A 6,566-nucleotide genomic window follows, 5' to 3' on the forward strand; every position below is an offset into this window, starting at 1 on the left:
CACGCGAACCTGCATGCGGTCCCGCTGGCGAATCCATAGTTCACGACCGCATTCGCATTGCATGCGGCCGGTCGAAAAAGCGGGTCTCTGGGAAACCGTTAAACGGACTCGAAACAGGCGAGTTTCGCGAGCTGAATGGCCTCGTGCGGCGCGGCGGCAGAGTTTGTTAGCTAAGTTTTCGACCTGAGCGAACGTGAATTCACTTATTACAGGCCAGCAAAGTCACGCGAATGCATATGCACGAGCCAGGAGTACATGCACCGAACTGCGCGCCGCCGCGTCGACTAAATTCGGTCTTAATGCATCGCGTGCCCTATCCGATTAAGTATCTTTCGATTGCGGGCCAATGACCCGACCTTATGAAAAGTTTCCGTCATTTTCGCGATAATGTTGAGGTTTCACCGGCGACTCTGTCGCGATCTTCTACCGACTCGCGGATTTATGATGGAATTGTTACAATGAAGCAAGCAATCGTTGATATCTCACCCGAGATTTCTGCAATTTTCTGATACTCATCATTTTCTTCGATCCTGACCTCTCTATGTGTTCCATGTATATTGGGGGTAAGATTCTTTAACTTTGGTAAGTTTTAGAATTTATTTTTTGAAACGTATTTCATGATATAACAGGTGCAACGCAAAGATGCGCCTCGGTTAAATTAAATCCTCGAAAGATCCCGAGAGTCATAAATAAGACGCTGAGGTAGTTACGTCCTTTCTAACGAAGTATCTTCCGCGTAGTTGCACCGCACAAACTAAAAGGCGAGAAAATAGTTGTGACGACTATTTCGTTAGTAGGAAAAAAAAGAGGCGAGCCGGAAGATTGTGTTCATGGAAACAGGAGACTTGGTAGTTTCCCAGTTGTTGGTTAATGGTTAGGGACAAATTTATTCGCTGCATGCGATGAAGGAAGAATAGGTTTCGCGTTTTCAGAATACCGGAGAAAAATAACGCTGCTATGTTAATAGTTTTGCGATAAGAAGAATTGCGCGGGAAGAAGCGAAATATTCTGAGCATATTTGGCAATGTCAGTACTACTGGTTTTCTCGCGTGAAAACCGCACCCGACGCGAAACTAGTTATTAGGCACGCGTAATACGCGTCGAAACGAAGCTCCATGTAATTTCTTCGATCGCGGAATTTCGCAATGAAGCAGAGGCGAGGCGATCGTTGGCCGGTGGCCAATTATCGGATCCCTGTTACACCGCGACCATTAATATCGCAATCGTAGACACACGTTCGTGGCTCGAAAATTTAACGCCGTGAGTTCCTGGAAGGGAGGCGACGGAATAAATTTCGTTACATTATTTAATGACCATAAATCGTCCCTTCTTCCGTGCTACTTCACGTAAACGAGGACTTCTGCGCCGCCATCGTGCGCGCCACTCTTTGCATTTACTTTCCAGCACCTGCCTCATGCTACACGCTAAATAACTATGCAGATCGAGTAAAAACCGTAATAAATATTTCTCCTAACATCGTTCGTTGATAGACGTACTGTGCATAATAGCAGATGATGATGCTGTTTATGAAACCTATATGCTAAAAAATGTATTTCGCATGTTTTCTTGAAAATCTAATTTTACAGTCATATTTTTCAACTTTACCAACGATAATATAATTCATATTACCAGGATATAAGTACACTTTCGATTTTGTGTCTTCATGACAACGGATTATGTTTACTTCGAACAATCGACTGAGGAAACGTGGAATTGCTCGTTACAGGCACATTGCGACACAACCTGCAAAGTCTGTGATATTCCACTAAGCAAGAATCTTTCTATGCAAAATCTAACATCCGGCGTCGTGACGAGACTGCATCTTGAAAAAGTTTCTCCGTCGCGAGACAAATTTCTTAGCACTCGTGCGAGTCACTCTGTTGTCACGAAAGAGGTGTCGTGCATACATGGTCTGTAAATGAGGTCACACTAAAGTTTAGGCGAAGTTTTATGAACGACACGCTTGAGGATTGTGTATCGCGATATCGGCAAATCTAAGAGATTTAATAAGGAGCAAATTTCCTAATCAATAACACGATTTTCGTGTACAAAACATGCTAAATATGCTAATTAATCTGATAATATGATTTATTTTATTTCTGTAATAAGATATTAAAATAAGGAGTCTTTTTTCAGCAGATTAGACGTAAGCACAACATATGAACGTCAAAAAAGTTGATTTTAATATATACTGCAATTTAGCCTTGCCTTATTGTAGTTATTTTATGGCCGTTGCATGATCGCTTTACAGTCACGATTATATTCTTAGGATTTTTTTTTATGTTACTACTTCAGTCAATATCTATCAACATATTCAAACATTTTACTAATTTTGGTGCATTAATATGCAAACGTAAGATAATAAAAAGTGTAATACTTTGTTCTTCATGAAGATGGTAATTGTAAAAAGTCTTTAATTATTACTGAAAAAATTTCTGAGATAATAAAAATCTTGAGTGTATCTATAATTGTGCGTTTATGTGTTCGTATTCAAAGAAACGGTAACTTATAATTTGTTTACAGGCAGTTTCATCGATAGTGCTTTGAGTGCTTTTTACGAGAGCTCTTTGACAAGAATGTTGATGTTTCAATGAAACTCGACACGATTCGGAAGGTAAAAGCTTCCTTCGAGACGACGCTTTACTCTTAATTATATCCGACGACATCTCGCAGTTACGCGCCCGGGTTCATTTTTACAACAGGATAGATGCAGCCACCGTAAACTATTAGTTTCAATTTTACAGAGAACTGTCCTGCAAGTATAATTTTATACTTTCATCTTATCGTTTGAAGTGACTGTTGGATATACTTATTCCCATTTCTTAACAAAGTATTTAAAACGTGATAATTTTATTAGTAATTTCTAAAAAGTTACGTATTTTTGCTGTCTTTTTATTAACTTATCCTTACTAGATTTAGTCTTCACGATTATTATGCATAAATGTTTAAAACTAACAAAAAATTTATTTGTATAATACTTACAGATTATTTTGAGAAGTTTTAGTTTCTCTTTTATTGTTAAGTCATCCTCGCAACATTTGTTACATATGATTATTATTCACAAATGTTCAAGTTGCTAGCAGAAACTATTTATCTTATAACATGCTAGAGCATAGCATCAATCAAATTAAACCACGAGAAGATTGGCGAGAATTTCAATTATCGTTACAATAACATGCAATATAATAGACAATATAAGTCGAGGTACGTTACCAATTGCATGGTATTTGAAATTTGTAGAGATGCATAATCCGAGTTTGTGTTGCTCCGGAGTCCTGGAGAACCTTATTTCCCTCAAGCGTCGTCTTCAAAGTACATATGCGTCGCGGTCTATCGGGAAATCTTCGATTATCGAGAGGAACCTATTTCACAATGCAATATTATTTATGGGAGTAATTCAAAACAATGACGTAAAAATATTTCACCGAACATTTCAAATTTTATGAATTTTCGATAACACTGAAACGCATGAATCTTATTAATATTTCTAACGTTAATTAAACATTTCTAATGAATGTCAATATTCGATAACATCACGCACTTCGAAATATATCAACTCACTTTTATTAAAAGAGGACGATAAAGAAATGCAAGCTTACATATTCTATCCAAATACTTACACAGCACTCGCATAATGTTAGGTTTGCAAATTATCGATAATAATCGCTGAGTTGTAACGGACCATTTGCACATATATCGAATTTTATACACTCTCGAAAATGGCACTTCTACGATAATTCGACTTTACAACAAATATTTCATATTCAATAGCATATACTTAATCTATTTGTTCTCCTTATCGTAATAGTTATTCTCACAACACAGTCATATTATTATATCTAACATAGAACATTGCTCGTCTCTCAATTCAAACGTTTCATAACTCAAAACAAATATCTAACTGGACACAGTGCCACCATGTTCTTCACAAAACGCGCGAATTCAAAACTCGATAGTATAAACAGCATACGCATATACGTAAACAGTTCGAATGCAAGGTTAGTTTGTAACGTATCAAGAATATAAAGCAGTACCTGTATACATATATTCAGGTAATTCTTCTGCGTTGCCGGGCACATCGCAATTATTCGTCTCTTTTGACTGAACTATCCCTTTTTACCGTGAAGTAAAACAAATACATATATGCGGTAGCATCGAGAAGAGATCGTAGCACGTCGCGTCGTTCACCCCTGACACGACCACGTGACCCGAATGGCGTCGACAGCGAGTGCGACGGCCCTGAATGCCGAGCGAGACGGTGGTGCACGAAACGTGCCGATGCCGGCCGACTACGCACGAGGGCGTCGCGAAGGCAACCACGTTTTCTACCCTCGGTTTCAGTCTGTCGTGGTGTGTCCTGTCGGCCGGCTGGTGCGGTAGTACACGCGCCCTTCTCTCGTTCTCTCCCTCCTCCGTTCGTCACTCTTTCTCTGATCGGTGTTTTCTATCGGTTATATACACTCGCGTGATTTTAATCTGCGCGCGCCAAATTGTCGTTGCTCCCGTGCAACGTTCGCGGCGAGGAGGGAGGTTATTCGATGGAGGCACGGGGTCCAGTGAGAAGCCGGCGAACAGTGTTGTGAGTTCATTTTCATGTGAGCGCGAAGCGTTTACGGTTTCGGCTCGATTTTACCGCGTGCTCCAATCGACGACCGGATTGACATCGAGAGGACCGTCCAACGGCGCGGATTTCATCGTCTCGTGACCACTGCAACGGACATGCATCCGGAGAAACGCCGTACCGCGGACCGATAAACGTGGCTGGCAGTTGACTCGATGCAGAGGGACGCTAAGGTAAGAGTTCAATGTACGACAACGGCACCGTTGGCACGCGAGAAACTTCGCCTCGGAAAAATAAACCTCGTCGGATAGGATTCGAAATGTATTTCGTTCGCTATGATCGGTTGGTACACCTTACCCGCCTATTCTGTCAACCGTTCCCCCTCCCCCTTCACGCGAATCGTCTCGCGCACACTTCGACCGTCGATCCTTCGTGTTTTATACGCGGACGCCGCCTCGTGACACGGTCGCAGCGCGTTACTTTCAACGAAGATTAATTTCCGCGGTATACTACGAGTGTGTTTCTAGATGTCCCCGTTGCTACGCAATTTCGATGCGTTCAATGACACCGACGTCACGTTCCTATTGTTTTAATTGGCTAAACTGATCGATCGAAACTTTTATAGCTATATATGTATACGATTCTTTCGTTAGGCGACGAGAGCAAATACGTCTTATTTGGAATGTCTTGTTTTCAATTAAGTTTCGGGGTTATCTTTAGATTCCTTGAAATTATGAAAACATGTAGCTATTAGTAGTGTAACGATCGTCGACGTCGTGTAATATCGTTTGTATACGTTTACGAGGCGAGCCGTAAATATAAACAGAAGTTGAGAATTTCAAAATACACTTGGATCATTTATTTAATCTTTTCACGCTACACGTCTATCGTAAATTATTTGACAGATATATGTGCATTGCAAGTATAGGCGTATATGCAGCTTCTTAATTCGATTTGTAAACAGTTTCATTTAGCTACAGGCGGAAATGATAAGAAACACGTAATAGAAACAAAATGCGATATCTATTACGATAATCTGCTTGAATGTTATATACGATAATATTTGTTTTCATGTGACATTGTGTTTGGTTTATGTATGTTTCAACTTTCATATAGGCAATCAAAATGCAACGATTATCCAATATAAGTTTCAAGCTTTAATATTTAATATTTAAATCTTTTTTAATCCTTTTCAATGTATGATCTTTCTATTAGAAAACATAAAATTCTTAAAATAGATATAGAGATAACAAAATATGTCCCACTAAAGTTAAAATAAAAATGAATAACCAAATTTCAATTTGAAATTTAATACTGTCGTTGTAAGCTGGACACCAGACTAGAAATGTATGTTCGTTGAATAAATTAAACCATTCTTTATACATGATCACTTTGAATATAATCACATCCAGTGGTTAATTTCAGTGGTTAGTTAAATATCATCAAATTGGGAGTAATTTATCATGACTATGTTAACGCATTTTCGGATTAACGCGTTTTAACAGCAGCCCTTTATAGTAAAAATTAAATTTAATATTCCCATATGCCAGTAAAATATGTACTTAACTAGAACAAACTGAACCATCCTGTATACCTGAGCATATCCAATGTAAACACGTGTGTTGTAGTTAATTAGGAATCATTAAATTGAGGGCGATTTATCGTAGCTATCTAGTTTCCGGGTTGATATGCTTTAACAGGCCCGAAAAAAGGGTGGTGTTTATTAATTGGAGCCACGAATAGATAAAGAATGTGTGTGCTACGTATTTAACGAGGCGCTGCGTGTCTTTCTTCGTGCTGGTGTTGAAAAAGGCAAAAATAGCGCTGGAGGCGTGTAATTTATTTGCCTGTATGTACATAACGATACGGCAAAGAAAACACAAGGAAAAAACGATGAAAGGGAAGAGCGTAGTCAATGTATCATTGAACAGAGTAAAGAAGAAATTAAAATTTCGCCGTAGGAACTTCTCATTCTATGTAACTTTCTGTGAAATACGCGAAAAGT

The sequence above is a fragment of the Bombus impatiens genome, unplaced genomic scaffold, assembly GCF_000188095.3.
Source record: "Bombus impatiens unplaced genomic scaffold, BIMP_2.2 scf_0142, whole genome shotgun sequence".
Taxonomy (NCBI): domain Eukaryota; kingdom Metazoa; phylum Arthropoda; class Insecta; order Hymenoptera; family Apidae; genus Bombus; species Bombus impatiens.